This window comes from Myotis nattereri, assembly GCF_964212035.1.
Source record: "Myotis nattereri genome assembly, chromosome: 11".
Lineage (NCBI taxonomy): Eukaryota > Metazoa > Chordata > Mammalia > Chiroptera > Vespertilionidae > Myotis > Myotis nattereri.
In genome coordinates this window covers 56,039,434-56,058,363 of record NC_138086.1, presented here as the reverse complement: position 1 = coordinate 56,058,363, position 18,930 = coordinate 56,039,434, and the positions used below count along the sequence as shown (strand labels likewise).

The 18,930-nt window shown below is 41.4% G+C and overlaps 1 protein-coding gene across 1 annotated transcript in view; it reads right to left on the bottom strand.

Moving 5' to 3' along the window:
* Positions 1 to 11,661, bottom strand: part of HDAC9 (histone deacetylase 9) — an 847,690-nt gene extending 836,029 nt beyond the window's left edge. Inside the window, exon 1 of the mRNA XM_081102525.1 lies at positions 11,320 to 11,661. The gene's annotated coding sequence lies outside the window, so the exon portion shown is untranslated. The remainder of the gene's footprint in view (positions 1 to 11,319) is intronic.
* Positions 11,662 to 18,930: the final 7,269 nt, after the last annotated feature.

Below are 18,930 nucleotides of genomic sequence, written 5' to 3'. Positions count from 1 at the left end.
AAAATGTAGTAGTGTTGGGAGATGTAGGCAAATAAGTTTGAGAATAGAGGCATTATATCTGGATCTGGGCTGCCTAGTAGCCACATGACACTATTTCATAATTAAAATTCAATGCAGGCTCTTGGTCTAACTACACTGCATGCACTCAAAGGTCACATGTGCTAGTGACTATGGTACTGGAGAACACAGAGATAGAATATTTCCATCATGTCAGAAAACTCCACTGGGCAGTGCTGATCTGTACAACTGTTAGAAGTCTCTCATATATGACAGAGGAAGACAGAAAAGAAGACACATGCACCCATGCCCACACACAGACACAGAGCTCATAATTTATGCATTTTTTTTATTTCAGAACATTTATTGAGCGTTTCTCATGGAAGAGTTGCTGTGCTAGGCATTTGGAGTTCACAAAAAAACAAAACAGTCTCTGTCCTCAAGGAGCTCAGTGCAGTAAGGAACAAACGACATATAAACAACTGGTCAACCAGCAAGTGCTTACTGGGCAGCCACTATCTGAAATGCACTTACTGCTGAGGAAAAAAACAGAAAATAGTAAACAAGGTCTCTCGGGCTTCAAAGGGCTCACAAACCCAGTTAATGACGTATTACACAGAGTTAGATGTGAAATGCATTAAGTAGCAATTAATATTTGCAACTTCGTACTTCCGACAGACAGACAGGAGTTTGATGTGAACTTTTATTTCACTTTAGGTTTACACTGAAATGATAATCTGAAAAATTAAAATAAACATACATATATTCTAATTATTTTCTGAATAATCATTTTAAAACTAAACATGGCTACCACATTTTCATGTTGGCATTCGCAGTGGGTGTTCTCAATCACATATTAGGTGAAGGCCAAATAACATACAATTTGCTAAATAAATACTGATGAGAAAAGCGGTGGAGATGAATTGCGTCATTATAGAACACATGATGGCAAAGGCATCCAGCGCACCTGCACTCTATGGTTGAAATCATCATCATTGGAAGACGATGCATGCATCCTATCTCCGTGTAGTTTCTACACAATCTGTTCTCCATTCCTGCATTCTTTGGAGACTGCTAAAACATGTGATTCAGAATTCAATAACTCCACAATGCTAATTACATCTTTAAGAGAGCAAAACGATATGACAGAGTATTCAGGCGATGTCTCACTTAAACTGACATTCAGAGATAATTTACTGGTAGAGTTCTGGTCATATATGAAGTCTGATTAACTTGAACCAGCAAACAAAGACTTGAAATCTTTTAAAAGGATACTTTTAAAAGGATACTTTCTGCAATTCTATTATTAATATAAAACATACAAACAGATTAAAAAAGAACAGGATCTGAAGTTACATCTTTATACTCTTAAACCCTGCATGGGCCATATAATTTCAACAGTAGAATATCATTTGCCACATAATTTTAAATTCATCAGTTCCACTGTTCCCATTTAATATTTGTTCATTGGTTTTGGTTTTATAATTTGTGAAATCTACAAGTGAAACCATCTGTATTTATTTTATGTTCCTACATACTTAAGTAAAATGTGTAATAAGAATAACTTAGGTTCACATTGTATAGAGCAGTAGTCTTAGCTAAAAATCAGACCACTTTTCCAATGGTGTTTTATTTGAAGAGCGAGCTTATTAGGAGGCAAAACCTTCTTGCCCTCTTTCAATCCAGGCATGGGAGGCCATGGCTTTCTACCAGGCAACAGAGGAATCTGACAAAACCACAAATACATATGTAAATAATTCCATGTTTGAAGTATACTACTATATTTCAAAAGTATAAAGATGTCGTTCTGGGTAATAAAATGCAAACTCCTTTAAAGGCTATCATCATACAGCAGCATTTTTGTAATCAATTAATGCTAAACTTCAACTTGTAAGCTTATGTGAACCACTGCCATAATCCTAAATTACTGTGGGAATTCGGAGAAGAGTCAGATCATGATCAGGTGCAGAAATCGGAGGCAGCATCACAAAGAAGAGGAGCAACAGTTGGGCCTAGAGCAGGGGTGGGCAAACTTTTTGACTCGAGGGCCACAATGGGTTCTTAAACTGGACCGGAGGGCCGGAACAAAAGCATGGATGGAGTGTTTGTGTGAACTAATATAAATTCAAAGTAAACATCATTACATAAAAGGGTACGGTCTTTTTTTTTTTTTAGTTTTATTCATTTCAAACGGGCTGGATCCGGCCCGCGGGCCGTAGTTTGCCCACGGCTGGCCTAGAGGGAAAGGAGAACAGAGAAGGTGCAGCCTCCTAACAGACACACTTTCTAAATAAAACCTCAGAGGAGAAAACGCCTGGTTTGGGCTGAGAGAAGACCACCACTAGCTCTGGAGGCAGCAGGTTCAGCAAATGTACTGAGAATGTTAGGCTGAAAGAAACGCGTGCTATTTAGTACTCTCAATTACAAGGGGCAACTCAATTTGGGCATAATTCATTGCTTACATAACATCCTATATAATAAAGAGCTAATATGCTAATTAGACCAGATGGCAGAATGACCTTCCAGAACAACCAGTGGGTGGGGGGCGGGGCCAAAGGGCTGTGAGGCAGCTGGGCCTGTGAGGGGCGAGCCCGTTGTACAAATTTCGTACATCGGGCCTCCAGTAATCCCAGAAAAATCAGTGGTACAAAGTCACCAAGAATGACTAGATGTAGGAACTGAAAAACTGAAATGCTGTTTTTATTTGTTTCCTGCCTGCCAAACACACATAGACACATGCACACACACATCTTGACTTAACTTTTTTATATAGTCACTTATTCTTTCAGGTCGGATGTTCCTATTATCTAAAATCTATGCCATTTGCTAGCTCCAAGTTTAGGGCCTACATCCTTAAAGCCATAAGGCAGGGAATGGCAAAAGTTTAAAAATGTAAAGCTAATAAGATAGACGAGGTCCAGTCTATGAGAAAATTTGGTTGCATGTTGAGGAGGTTGGGCTTTTAGAGCCAAATCTTGCCTAAGCTAAACTAGAAATTCTAAAACCTGTACAAAGAAACAAGTTTATGTTGCCCAGCTGGCGTGGCTCAGTGGTTGAGTGTGAACATATGAACTAGGAGGTCACAGTTTGATTCCCTTCAGGGCACATGCCCAAGTTGGGGGCTCCATCCCCAATGTGGGGTGTGCAGGAGGCAACCAATCAATGATTCTCTCTCATCATTCTTGTTTCTATCTTTCTCCCCTTTTCTTTTCCTCTCTAAAATTAATAAAAATATATTCTTATAAACAAAATAAGTGTATTTCAAGAATTCCTGAGTTATAGCTTGCTCTGAATTAGGTTATCATAGTCCAGCATAATCTGGCAGAGGTGGTCCACAAGTCCCCTCTGGGAGAACAGTCTTGCTGGAGAAGGACAGACACCTGAGCCCAGATGTGGCCATCCTAACACTCTGTCAACCTGGCCACAGTGGAGTGGTCCATAGGTATACACCTGACCTAACAGGTGTATAGTATACTGCTTTGGAGTTTTCAGTTGTAAATGTTTACATTTTGACTCAAATCCCCATGGTAATCTTGGTCTTCCTCAACTGTGCTGGGACACAGGGTACAACTCCATAAAATTCACAGAATACAGATGAGTCCACACTGAGCTTGTATGTTCCAGTACTGGCAGCAAAGGGATCTGGGCCAACAATTCCGATCAATGGAACTAGACCATTTAAAGAAGAGATTTAAGTACATAAAACAGAAGAGGAAAAAAAGAAAAGTAGAATATCTATGAATAGAATACTGAGGCACCACAGAGTAGAAAGGGGGATCAAGTAATAGAAGAAAAAAGGAGGAATGTCTGAATAGACTTTTCAAGTGGATCAAAAACTGAAAAAGCTATAGAAAGGACCCAATAGCCAAAGAGGCAATGAGAATTCATAACATTTCCTGACTGAATTTAATAGTGAATATCTACATAGAGACATAGCGCTTTTGATTGTAGCCAAGATGACAAGTAGAAATAAAAATACAGAGCACTCCACATTCTTACTGTAACATGGAAGAGACCTAAAATCTGTGATTCCTGCTGGGAAAATAAAAGAAGGCATGATACAGCACACACTCTCCCTCTTCTCTTTAACCCTCATCTTTCAGTGTCCAGTTCTCTCATGATGAATGAAGGAATCCAAGAGCAATTATAGTGCTGCCTTTCTCTTCAATAGAAAAAAAAAAATTCTCTTCCCCTGGAAACTTCACTTACTGCTTGTGAGTATGGGATGTGTACTATAAGACTAAGGGCTTTGAAATCAGACCCAGATTTCATATCCTAACTGAATGACCCTTACCAAGTAATTTAGCTTTTCAAAGCCTCCATTCTCTTGGGGAGTGAGAGGGAAGGCAGAACTAGGAAATTTGAACTCAGTTGCCAAAGATGAGATGCATATTGATAAAGTCATTCCTGAAAAGTGCTTGGAGCAACAGGCTATGCTCAATAGACCCCCAGGTCTCTACCCAACACCCTACAGTCATTGGGCCACAGATGTACAGTAGGTCTGAGGTGGTCTCTGGCTCTGTTCCCTCTTGTAAAATAAGGGCAGGCCAGGCTGTGGGCCTCCACATCACAGTGCTGGTTCCCTGCAAGGATTGGTAGCACCAGTCCCTTAAAAATCGTTCACATGTGGAATACATTAAGGAACTAATTAAGTCAAATCCTAGGCTAACATATGTGCTAGTGATTCATCTTTTTAAATGCTTCTACTCAATTCTTACCACCACCATGCCTAAATAGGGCCTCACTACCACCATTCTCCTAAATCCTAGAAGAGTTTTCTTTCTAAGGAATGGCATGACTCCAGCTAGTCTTCAATTCAATCCCACCTCTAAATGGTATCATGCTGATCCTCATCAAAAATGTCAACATTTCATTAATCAATCATTTGCTCACATTTTTTTTTCTCCTTTCCTTCAGCAGTGGACTTGTGTCATTGTTTTTGGCCAGGAGCAACTGAAACCTATTATTATATACGCAGAATCCTCTGTCTTATGGTGCAGAGCCTACCTTCCACTATAGAAGCTGGTGTGCCACAGCAACAGCAATACTATCTCATAGAATTGGTTCTTTAGAGTGATCAAGACCATTGTTTCTGATTGAGTAGCTTCTAAGCCACATCTGTTAAATAACTTATTTAAGAGATTCTATCAGCTAGTCGATATGGCGGACAAGTTCTAAGGTGACCTCCAATGAGTCATGCCCTTGCATAGTCCCCTCCCCTTAAATTTGGGTAGAAAAAGTGACTTGCTTTTAATTTTTTTTTATTTTTTGTTAATTCTCACCCAAAGATATTTTTCCATTGATTTTTAGGGAGAGTAGAAGAGAGAGGGAAAGACAGAGAGAAAGATTGATGTGAAAGAAACACATTGATTGGTTGCCTCCTGCACAAGTGCCAACCAGGGCCTAGGTTGGGGAGGAGCCTGCAACCAAGGTATGTGCCCTTGACGGAAATCAAACCTGGGACCCTTCAGTTTGAAGGCCGAAGCTCTATCCACTGAGCCAAACCCACTAGGGCTTCTTTCTTTCTTTCTTTTCTTTCTTTCTTTCTTTCTTTCTTTCTTTCTTTCTTCCTTTCTTCCTTTCTTTGTGTGTGTGTGACTTGCTTCTAACTAACAGAATATAGTAGAAGTGATGGATGTTACTTCCTTAATTAGATTATGTTAAATGACAAAGGTGATGTCATATTACTCCTGTATGTTACAGAAGAAGGAGAAAGATGTGGACCATTCTAGTTTGAAAGGAATAGTGCTCTCTGTGTTATCATACTAAGAGACTCTTCCTTGCTGGCTTTGAATAGTAAGGTGAAATGTTGTAAGAGTGCCTATGAGGGGGTCACATGACAAAGAACAGCAGTCAGCCTCTAAAAACTGTGAGTGGTCTCTGATCGAGAGCCAGAAAGAAAATGGAGACCTCAGTCCTACAGCGACAAGGAGATGAATTCTCCTAACAATCTACTGGAAGCAGGTCTATCCCCAGTTAAGTCTCTGAAAAGACCAACATCAGGTGAAACCCCTGAGCAGAAGACCCAGTTGAGCCATGTGGAGACTTCTGAGCAATGAAACTGAGATAATAAACTTGTGTTGTTTCACGCTGCTCAATCTGTGATCACATATGTTACCAAATAATAGAAAATAATTAGAGTCAATATCCTCTAATACATTTACTTAATGCTTAAATTAACTAACATTAGTTTCAAGGATGCGTGCTACCAAGTTTCTTGAGTGACAATTGAGTGTTCCAAGTCTTACCCGCTTTCAATGGCCATTTCAAATTCCACTCATCACTATTTCATTCAAACTAGACTAGTCCAGCCTTTTCCTTCTTCTACAGAAGAGGAAAGTACCATTTCTAGCAACCCTTCTCAACCTTACTAGCATCATGCTATACTCTGGTGCAGCAAAGAATATACAGAATGGGAGTTTTCCTCTCCTTGGGGCTCTAAACATAATTAATCATAGTAAATAGGAAACCACACTTGAATCGTCACTTTTTTCAGTATTTCATATTTAAAATGATTTGGATACATGCCTATGAAAAATAACAGTACAAAAAATGTAATAGAAAGCTCCTTGTATTGTCTGCTTATTCAAAAATGCTGAAAGTATTTTCATCAAATACATATGGGCTTGTATAAGAATATATATGTCTATGAAATTACAATGCTTTCTTCTGTATCCTCGATAATACATTCCACTTTTGAATCTAACTATACAATCTCAGAAAACTATTACCTTGGTTGTTTCAAATCATGTGGGAAATTGCCCTGAAAGATTCTGGAGGGAAGTGAAGGAGAAGGAATTTGGGAGGATGAAGATAAAGTCATAAGAATATCTTCTCCAGAAAAGAACAAATTGTTCTCCTTTTTCTTTTTTTTTTTTTTTTTACTCTGATTTATCTACATACCAGGTCTACATGGCCAACAAATGACTAGATAATTCATGAACCATAAGTCTGGCCAAAGAAGCACAGCAAATTAGAGAAGGTGGGTGTCCTGACACCCAAAACAATAGGGTCCCTAATCCTTACTGGCTTGCTCTAGAGTGGATGGTCCATTATTGTCCTCTGTCAATACTCTCTCTTCTTAAAAATCAAGTTCTGAGCTCTCTCACCAGTGAGCCTGAAGATCCTCAAACTTGACAATTGTGCTAATAAACTTCAAATCCATTTTGGCCAATAAAAGGGCAGGATGCAATTGATAAGGTGGGGCCAGTGCAGGCAGAGAGATGTGAAAGAATGTATACCCTGCAGAGGTGTGTATGTTTGTTTTAGCACTACTTATAGGAGTCACACTCTCCTTCATCAGCAGGCAACAGTACGGGCTTATTCCCTATGATTATATTTACTGATATAAAAGCTGATCTGCAAATCTACAAAGTTAAGCACTTTAAAAATCTAGAAATGACCCTAGCTGGTTTAGCTCAGTAGATAAAGCAGTGGCCTGTGGAACAAAGGGATCCAGGTTCAATTCTAGTCAAGGGTACGTACCTTGGTTGCAGGCTCCTCCCTGGCCCAAGGCCCTGGTGGGGGCTTGCAGGAGGCAACCAATCAATGTGTCTCTCTCAAATTGATATTTCTCTCTCTGTCTCTCCCCCTCCCTCCGACTATCTCTAAAAGTCAATGGAAAAATATCCTCAGGTAAAGATTAACAACAAAAAAAGTAGATTAAAAATCTAGAAATGTGTAAATTTATGAAGATGTCATAATATAGCCACTAGAGCAGTTTGCTGTTGTGAATACATACAGGAACTATAGATGTTATCCTCGGCTGCACACTGGTTCTCTAGTGTGTGACCTTGGATGTACTGTGCGGCCTCCTTCCGAAAATGAGAACAATATGTCTTCCTATCTGTTTCTCAAATGAAAGGTGGGAGTTACAGTAATAAGCTAGGAAATAACTGTATGTATCATAGGATGTGTACAATAAAAATTCAGTATGATATCCTTATTGAAAGGGAAAGGTTTCAAACAATAAGAGCCCCTGCCAACTTAAACATTAATATAACTTACATTTTAAAACAAACAAATCCATTGAAGCAAAAATTAAAAGCCACATTTGGATGTAATATCAAAAATGTCCATAGCTACCATATTTCACTAATGAGAAGGTACAGATGCTACATGCAGAAGGATTTTATGATGTCCATATGTTTCTCAAATGACTCTCCTTGTTAGCTATTTCTCCATATCTCTATTTAAGAAAAACCTACACCTTCCCCACTGAACGGGTGTAAATTACAGCATGATATGTTGTAATATTTAAACAAATTCAAAATAGAGGTAATTCTAATAAAAAGAAATGGCAGCACTATAACCATAAAAGTCCTTAGATGCAGATGTATTAATACAATTGTGAGTTATGTGTATCATCTAAACTAGTTAATGAAACAGGTTACATGGTAGGTTGACTTTATGATTTAAAACTCCTTAATCCTATCCCTGGCTTAGTTGGTTGGAGCATCGTCCATACACCAAAAAGGTTGTGGGTTCAATTCCCATTCGGATCACATACCCACATCAGGGCACATACTTAGGTTGGGAGTTTGATCTCCAGTCAGGACACATGCTGGAGGCAACTGATCGATGTTTCTCTACCACATCAATATTTCTCTCTCAAATCATTAAAAAAAAACAACCCCTTAAACCCAAATACAGGGTGTCCCCCCCAAAATATATACATACTTTAACAGCTAATAGCTCAATTTTGAAAATGAGATGTATTTTAATAAACACTGCCTTGCTCTAGCCAGCTTGGCTCAGTGGATAGAGCATCAGCCTGCGGACTGAAGGGTCCCAGGTTTGATTCTGGCCAAGGGCACATGCCTGAGTTGCGGGCTGGATCCCCAGTAGGGGGTGTGCAGGAGGCAGCCAATCAATCATTCTTTCTCATCATTGATGTTTCTCTCTCTCTCCTCCCTTCCTCTCTGAAATCAATAAAGAAATATATGATAAAAAAATAAAAATTAAAAAATAATAAACTCTGCCTTTATAATTATTCAAACTGTATGCTTACATTTTTGGGACACCCTAACTGTGTCCAAATATACCCCAAATGTGTGGGGGGATGGGAAGGGGGAGCATAATAGGGCATAATAATGCTCACAAAACACTTGATCATAAAAGTCTGTGCAAATGCATAAAATTATCTTTTTCATTTCAGAAGGCCATCATTATATTTACAGAAGATGGCAATATGCCAAACATTCTAGCCAAAGAGTGTCCAGTCTCACTTATAATAAAGGCTGGTCCATTGGCTCAATTGCAGAGGCAAAGAAACAGGAAGACAGCAGTTTTTTAAAAAAAAAAAAAAAAACCTTCCCTCCTAATCATAAACTGGTACTTCACTTAAAACTCTTAGCTTCCTTCTGCACAATCTTACATACATCTAACAATGTCCATTCTGTAGTGCAGGTGATCGCATCTCTCCCTCCAGCGGCAGCCTGACACCAAAGCCCAGACTCAGGATGTCCACACCACATGCACCTGTTTGTGACAGAGACACATGCAAACAGTCGCTCTTCCCCCACACAGAAAACAACTTACTCCAAGAAACTGCTTCTCTCCCTCAGGTTTGTCTCACTCAAACAAAATGGATGAAAATAAATCACAAGAAAGTTTTACAACTAAATTATTTGTCCTTTTGGAAATGCAATAGCCTTATTAAGCATTTTCAATGCAAATGCTTTCCAGAAGGCACATCAGTGACTTGGTGTTTGGGTAATTAAATTGGTCCAAACTGGAACAGGGGTTTATAAGGAAAAGAACTAATTATCTGTGGTAAAAAGCAAATATATTAAACAACAAATTTTCAGTCACAATAATTTCCTTAAACACGCAACGTACCAGAGAGTAGTTCAAAAGATATCCTTTCCAAACATGGTATTTTAATTGTCCTCATTTACTAACTGCAACTTATTCTGTGCTGTTATTAATTACAGGATTAAAAAGATTTCTAAAGCATCAGAAAATAACATCCAGACCTTTTCAAATGTCAAATGATTTTCTTTCCAAGTAATTTCAATGGCTTTTCTTTAATATTGCTTCTCTGTATACAGACTCCCTTTTTCTGAATTTCAATAATGCTTACACGATTTGAAAACATTGATTGTACTCCAAATACCTGTAATTCCTAAATCTTACCCTTTATGAGAATTCTCAGCACGCCAAGAGTATTTTGTATAAGCATTGTTATACCCTTTGGGGAGAGAAAAAAAGAAATTAACTCTTCACTTTCTTTTCTAGTTGAAGTTAAACTTTTCAAGCCTTTCTTATGCCACTCCCACATTCTGTACACACACACACACACACACACACACACACACACACACACACAACATACACGTATAGTGGGATATATGTAGATGTCTCACCGATTTCCAATGTTATCGTTACCTAACCTAAAAGTTCATTTTAGGAGATTGCACGCGCCTCCCTGGCAGGGAAAACAAACGCGACCATCTTCCAGAAATGAGAGCGTAGCAGACTCACTATAGAATCCGCAATTCCATAGCCCAGGAGCCGCGACCCCAGCCCCCCGCCGCAGGCCACCTTTTCGGCCGCCGCCACTCCTGGAACCTGGAGAGCAGCTGGGTCCCGCGGGTGCCACCGAGGACGCCCAGGCCTCTGACACCAGCGCCTCTCCCCGCGCACCAGCGGGCGGAGGCTTCCCAGCCCAAGGACCGCAGCCCGCTGGGCGCTCGGGGAACGCCCCCGTCCTCTCCTCCCTCGCGTCCCCGCCGCCGCGGTCTCGGGTGGCGTGTGATTCGCCAGTTGGCATTAATAAGCTTACGGTCCATCACTCTCCTTCCACTAGCCGAGGCACGGCTGGACCTCCCATCCCCCGGACTCCGCAACTTTTCTGAAAACCCAGCATTCTGATGGAGAGACTTGGAACTGAAGTCACCCACGAAACATCAGGGGTCCCCCGACCCCCACTAAGTGTTGCGCCCCTCAAGCAACACGTTGGCAGTACAACTTTCCATCCATAACTCGCTCCAGCATACACTGGGGGCTGGGGGCTGGGGGCTGGGGGCCAGGTGGGGTTGGGGGGCTCACGGAACCGACCCCTCGCCTAGGCTTGCCTCGCAAATGTCAGGGTCTACACCCAAAGAGCACCTGGCACGGAACTTCTGATCAAGGTTTCCCCGGAACCCCCCAATCTCTGGGCGGCCAGATACCAGGGAGGCGGCGGGGTCCGGCCCGGGATGCTGCGAACCTAGGGAACCCGGGCTGGGAACGCAGCGGCGCATCCAGAGGACGCTCGGCCCCCACTTCCCAGGGCTTCCCCGGAGCGCGAGCCCGGGGCCGGGCTGCGGTGCCACTCACCTCCGCCCGCTCCTGCCGAGGCGGTCGCGCCCTCCTTCGCCCCGCGCGACGACCCCCTAACTTCTCCCCCGTCTCCAAACAGCCATCTTTCCAGAAGAGAATGGCCAAGGCAGACGCCGAGGGGGGACTGAAAGTTGACTCGGGGACGGTCCCTGCTCCGCCGGCGGGGACTTGGCGGCCGCGCCAGGCGCCGGAGGAGGAGTCGGGGGCGAGCGCGGCGGGAGCGGGGGCCGGGTCCGTGCGCGCTGCGCCGAGTGCGGGACGCGCCGCGGCCGCGGACGCCGCGCCGGGGTTGCAGCTCGGAGGGCGGCAGCGCGCGGCTGCGAACTGTGAGCTGCGAGCTGAGCCGGTGGCGGCGCGCGGAGGATTCGCTAAAAATAGCAACTCTTGGGGAGGGGGGTGCGGGGCGGAGGTGGGAGGGAGACGGAGAGGCCGGGCGGAGAGAGAGCCCGGGCGCGGCGGAGGCTGGGCGGGGCGGGGCCGGGTGGGAAGCGAGGCCGGACCCGGGGCGGGAGCGCGGGCCCCGGCGCTGGAGACCCGCAGGCCGGGTAGGCGGGGGCCGGGGTTGGGAACACCTGGGCGCGGGGCCGAAGCCCCGAAGGAGGCACCGGGGCGGGAGGGTTGGAGAGGAGAGCGCGGGGCGGCACCAGCGATTCCTCCGAGGGGAAGGACGGGGCGCCGAAGACTTGGGGTTGCTGAGGCGCAACACGCCCACACGAGGCGCCAGGTGATGGCCAGGCGGCGGGCGCTCCTCCTGCCGGGCTCCCAGGAAGCCGGCGGCCGTGACCATGGACGTGCGGCAGGAGACCGGCCGCTGCGGCGCCCGCCTGGCTCCGGGAGGCTGGCCGCTCAGGTGCGCGCCGCGCAGCGCCCGGGGCGGGGGGCGGGGGGGTGGGGGACACACAGCTCCGCGCCTTGTTTTTTGAGAGAAGGGAGCTTTGTGGGTCGCTGCCTGGAGGGTACCCACTATGCGTGGAGCTTAAAGAATACTCAAGGGAATTTTAAAAGAAAAGGCTACGTTTGGGATTTTATAAAGGACCAAATGGGAAACGCGAGGAAGCATGGTGACCGCTGCTGGACACATGAATTAGGTTTGTCGCGTTTGAAAGCTGAAAGGAGAGCACCATCCGCTATGAAACCAACCCCCTGAGAAGGGGAGGCCCAGAGTACAGCTGAGAATCGACGAGTTGGCCCCCTTCAGTGGTTACTATTTTTATTTTGTGACTTAAACACACACAGGCTATAACTTACTCTATACTAGCATCACTAATACCTATAGAATCCTTTATAAAGCATAGAACACTGAAAGTGTAACCCTAAACGCACTGGTCTGATGCTAACATTTGATCCCCCAAAGAGGCTAATGTTTATGGTGTGGGTAATCTGGCCCTCCAAAGAGTGAAAGCTAGTGTCTCTACGCGAACATTTATGTTTCCTTCTACTTCAGCTAAAACACGGCAGGTTCCTAAAGTATATGGATGGAAAGAACCAGAGAGACCTAACCCAGTGCCCTGGTTTTCAGAGAAGGAACCCGGATCCAGAGAAGTAAGGGAGGCCGCCCAGTTGGTGGCAGGGTTCGGATTCAAACGAGGATAGCTTGGAGAATAGCATAGGACACCATGGCGGTACAGTGTCTGTCATTTAATTTAAAAGACTTCAATAGTCACTGTAGAATGAAGACATGCGATGGTTAGATTTAACCCTCACTTTGCTCTGATCAGGAATTCACACTCCTGGGTGGTCAGCCAGCTTTAAAGAGAAAAGATGGGGCTCCTGAGGCTGTTGCAGCTGGGTGTTACACTGGTGTGGCCTTCTGTCTGCACCGGGAGTTGTGTTCCTCAGCCTGAGAAATCTCAGTAATGGGTTCCAGTGGTGAAATCTGGTGTTGACTAAACTATTTTGAAGACACTCCTCATTCGCTTATAAACACGGAATAAGCAGATATAAACATCTAGTGACCTTTCACCCTGTACTTTCCAAAAATGGAGTCTTTTCTGAAATGGTCAGGTGGCCAGTCCTGTGTATGTGTGTGTGTGTGTGTGTGTGTGTGTGTGTGTGTGTGTGTGTGAGAGAGAGAGAGAGAGAGAGAGAGAGAGAGAGAGAGAGAGGGAGATTGATTCTGTTTGCCTACTACTGATGGAAAGAAAAACAATTTCCCCTCTGGTTTCTCAAAAAAACTTTCATGTGAAGTATAGTTGAAGTACAAAAAAGGACAAATTGCTGAGATCTCACTCAATTTTTATGTAATAAAGGTGCGTATGACAGAATTTGAACTGAAACTTGCCGTCACCATTTAGGAAGGTGGTACAGGGAGCAGTTTGTCTTCACTTACCTCTGTTTATGTCTACCACATCTAGGTCATTCTTGCAAAAGGGTGCTGTCTTCCTCAGCATTCTCCGAAATGTTTGCTGACTTTCAGCAAGGTACTTGCTGGTTGCTGCTGGAGATTCCAATATTTTAAGTAGAAAAGATTATACTTTATTTTAAAATCCTGATGCAACTCCCACAGTCCTCTGTTCAAACCTGTATTCTAGATTTATGGCGCCATATTGTGATTTTTTTCCTGATTTTATTCTCTCAACTGAACCAACTTATTAAAGAACAGTTTTAGATTTACAGAGAAATTTATAAGATACTAGAGGGAGTAATGACCAGGTATATTGTAGGAAGCCCCTCTATGGGAATTTGACATTTTTCTCATGATGAGACTGGGATGATGGGTTTGGGGAGGAAGGTCAAAGGAGTAAAGTGTCATTTTCAGCACATCATCTCAAGGGTACATATTAGCGACATGATGGGTCACTGTCCGTGCTGACCTGGCTGAAAGAGTGTTTGCAACTACAGACTTACTTTCCCCCCCCCCTTTCCATGCTCCCAGTCCTTGAAAGGGAGTCACTATGCACAGCCCGCCCTTAAGGAGTGGGAGTTAGTCCTGCCTACATAATTTATTTGGATTTTTTTTGTATATTCATTCATACTTTTTCCTTCTAGGGATTATCATAGTGCCTTCCTCATAGTAGGCTCTTATGGATTGCATGATTAGATTTAAACAAAATTTTTGCCCCTCTAAGAAGACTGGTAATATTCTATACTTTAAGAGAAAATATGCCTCATGCTAAATCTCCACTTTTTAAAAAAAAAAATATTAGGCATGGAGAAGATAAATGTGGTGTTTGGGGTGGTGTGATGGTAGGTGTTTTATAGTTTTCCTTATAAGGAGAAGTGCTGTGTACATTTTATTCTTGTGATTAGTTTTAGGTGATGCCATTTAAAAAGTAAAGATATAACATTTAGAAGTAATAGGTAAAGAAATTTAGCTAGAGCGATATACTTCCAGAAGAGTATTTTACCAGGAAGCTAACGAAGCGTAGGCTTTAGGGACTCTTGTTTGCACAGGTGCTGTCTAAGGCCCAGTATTCAAGATTTAGTACTATGTTATTTAAAAGGTCCCCAAGTGAGATTAAGCTTCAGACCCCACCAAACCTGGCTCTTTCCTTGGATACTACCAAGTATAAAAGGATGAAAGCAGAGAGCTACAAGAATTCTAACATTAACAGGAGACACTCCCACAATCTATGCATCTGACTTCCCAGAACGGGTACTGTTCAAGGTGAGAATGACGTTTGCATTCCCTGGCCAGATTTAAAACTAGTTAGTGATCCTTATTTTCTATCTAAAATTTTCTTTTAAGCCCACCCAGTGAAATTGATGCTATTGTACATTTCTTAGTTTTAGAATTTCCATATAGTTCTTTATTGTAATTTTCATTTCTCTGCTGAACTTTCCCATTTTTTCAGTCATTGAGATGATGTTTTCCTTTAAGTCCTTAAACATTTATAAATCGCTGATTAAAAGTCCTTAGAAGATGCTAAGGTATACCAGAATTATCTGAGAGTACACGTTAAGATGCCAACTTTCCAGTGCCTAAAAATAGTTGCCCTATATATTTTGTTCAGTTACATAGTTATTTACAGAAAGAAGGCAAGACTTGGTAACACTTAGTCTGTCATGTCTGGAATTCTTCATTGCTTTTGTTTTCCCATTAATTTAGTATCAAATTCTCAAAAGTCAAGGGGTTTCTAATTGGCATTCATAATTTATCTTGTAATTTTAATAGCCACTTAGATTACTGCCAAAATAGTTCCCGAGAGAGTAAGGTAGAGAGATATAATTATGTTAGTCTAGTATTTTACATAATTGTAAGTAAAAACATTTAACCAGGATGTTTGCAATTTATCAACTAAATGATTAGTAGCCTAGTTTTGATTTAACCTTGTTTTAAGGGAAGTAACATGGTAAGAGGACCTACACTCTTGTTCTATCTTGTACATTATTAGTCCTCTCCATAAAAGTTCCAGTTTTCACTGAGATCATTGTTTCCTAGAAATCATTTCATTTTGAAAATAATTTTTCTCATGGCTGCTGATAATGCTTCCTCGGAAGGTTTAAGTGACTATTTTTTTTCTCAATTAATTTGGTCTGTTTCTAGGTCTGCAGCAATGGATATTGTATTGTTCATCATCTGTTCAGGAATTCCCCATTGAAGGGAGAGGTCTGTGCAGTGATAGAGGTTATAATGTGACCCATTAAGGATTTCTTTCCCTTGCTAAATTCTGAATGGAAACTGGATGAATATTCTGCTTCTATTTTTAATAATTCCCTTTCTTATGCAAAAATGTGTGGTTCACAGTAAGGTTTAATCACAACCCATTGCTCATTTATGAAATATTCTGAACTGCAATTAGTCGCATACAAATGTGAAGTGCTGTTGTGCGCATGTTAGCAGGCTGTCAGACCAAGTTTTTGAATTATGAAACAATCAAAAGCCTTTGCTTTTGATACTTTCACAGTGTCTTTTAAAAAAATAATTTTCATATCCATTTTTATAGATATTTCACATTAAGGTAATCTACATACCTCAATCTCTAATCCACTTACATTGAAATAAAATTATTTCAAAATGTGGATATATATTTATATGTGCGTGCCTATATTGAGAAATAATATTGGCAGGTAAATTATAGTGCTTACTGGAAAATAATTCCTAACATAAATAAGATTTTTGCCAATTAAGTTAGAGAAGAACATGAACAAATCAATATTTTCAGGTTGTTTTTTATTATTCTTGGGCTAATCATTAAGTTATATTTCAGCTCTAATATAATGTAACCTTATAATGTGGAGTATAAATTTAATGTTGCATTTTAAATGTAGGGCATTCAACCATAGTATTGTTTGCTTTATGAATAAACGTATACAAATTTTAGGATGCCTTTGTAAAGGAACTTATTTTCAGTCACTCTAAGAGATAAGGTTTATTTTTCAGCTGTGGAAAAATCTAAATGAGCGGTGGCTTAAGCTAACTAAAAGTTGTATGTATTTATTTTTTAACACAATAAGAAGTAGGAAGCTACTAGTATTGGTTTGATAGCTCAAGAAGAGAAGGACAAGGTTTTGTGATTTTTTAAGGCCTTTTCCTTATTGTCACACTATGACTATTGTAGCTCCTACCATCAAATCTACTTTTTGACTGAGGGCAAGAAAAGGCAAAGGTAAGATGAAATATAAAAAGAATAACACCTGTATCAAGAAAAACAAACTTTCCCAGAAGTCCCAAACAGACATCTACTTAGTTCTCTCTAGCCACAGCTATCTCAAATCATCAACTCTGTTTGCAAGGGAGGAGATAACAAATTTTATGTCATATTTATTTATGTTTTATTTATTTTTTCAGCCTCTATACCAGAGAATGATAAGGGAAAGAGAATTTAAATAGGTAAGTAAACCAAATTATAATATCTGCCATAACTTCCAAAGTTAATTTTTTTAAAATTGATATTGACTGTACTAGAAAATTTTTGTTACTCCGCATTTTTAAAAAAAAATGTGCTTTGGTAGAGAATTTTATAGTCTCAGAAGTACATTACTCCTATTTTAGTGATCATATCAAACCAACTCAATTTTACAAAAGAAGAACTGAGATCCAGAAATTTTAAGTAACTCACCCAAGACCACAGTCAGGTGTTTTTTCTTCAAATTGATTTGAGAGATGGAGATGGAGATGGAGATGGAGATTGAGCGAGAGCGGGAGAGGGAGAGAGAGAGAGAGCTGTTATTCCACTTACTTATACATTCATTGGTTGCTTCTTGTATGTGCCCTACCTGGAGATGGAACCCACAACCTTGGCTAATTGGGGGTGATGCTCCCACCAATTGAGCTCTCTGGCCAGGGCCAATCAGCTCTTAATTACTCCAAAGTTTAGAACCCTCTCCAATCTAACACATATGTTAGCATCCTCCTCCCAGAGTAAACCCTGCCCAGCCATTTCTGTTTAACTATTAAGAAAGAAAAAAAAGTATGCCTACCATCCTCTTCTAAGTTATTCTCTTCTTCTGAGTCAAAATTTCAAATACATGGTAAAAATCATTTGGTATTACTTGGATTCGTATTTCAAGACAGTTTGACATGGTAACCCTGCTCTTCTGCTGTGCCATTCTAAATCTTTCATTAACTTTGAAGCTGTTGTATCTGAAAATTAAGAACATTAGAATGCTTCTCTAAAGTTAATTGTAAGTGCTTATAAAGGAGTACATTCTTTCCTATAGCTCCTTGTTGCTGCCTAAGAAGACGGGATACAGCCATAAAATAGACTTAGTGGAAAAATTGAATTTAAAAAAAATATTAATTTGGAGAATGATTATTAACAAAACATTATTTGTGTTGTAATAGTTTTGCTCATTGAAATCTATAATCATATACTGTTAAATATAATTGGAAAATGTGTGGGAATTTTTCTTAAAACTTATGAAGTGTTTTAAATTTTTAACCTCTGGATTTTATTATAAAACTAGAGGCCTGGTGCACAACATTCGTGCACTGGCGGGGGTGGGGAGGGGGTCCCTCAGCCCAGTCTGTGCCCTCTCACAGTCCGGGACCCCTTGGGGGATGTCCACTGCCAGCTTAGGCCCGCTCCCTGCCACCACCGCTGCACTCACCAGCCATGAGCCCGGCTTCTGGCTAAGCAGCACTCCCCCTACGGGACCAAACTGACCACCAGGGCAGCTCCTGCTTTCAGCATCAGTGTGCATCATAGAGACCAGTCATTCCACCATTTGGTTGATTTGCATATTAGGGTTTTATTATATAGGATAAGCTCTTCTAGTGATTTCTAAATTCCCAATTTTTCTTTTCATTCAATTCAGGAACACATAGAACGCATTAAATAAATTAATTTCTGCCTGGCTGGCATGGCTCAGTGGTTGAGCGTCAACCTAGGAGGTCATGGTTCAATCCCATTCAAGGCATATGCTAGGGTTGTGGGCTTGATCCCCAATGTGGGGCATGTAGGAGGCAGCCAATCAATGATTCTTTCTCATCATTGATGTTTCTATCTCTCTCTTCTTCTCCCTTCCTCTCGGAAATCAATACAAATATATTTTTTAAAAATCAATTCCCATTATATAGATAAACATTATTTCTTCCAAGCAATGCATAGCAATAAGAAGCTTTTAAGTTACCTGAGTGTCACTGCAGAAAATTCTTTAAAAAGAAAACACCAAGATTATATTCCTAAATTTTCAAAAGTTACCCTGTTACTCTGAACAGAGTAC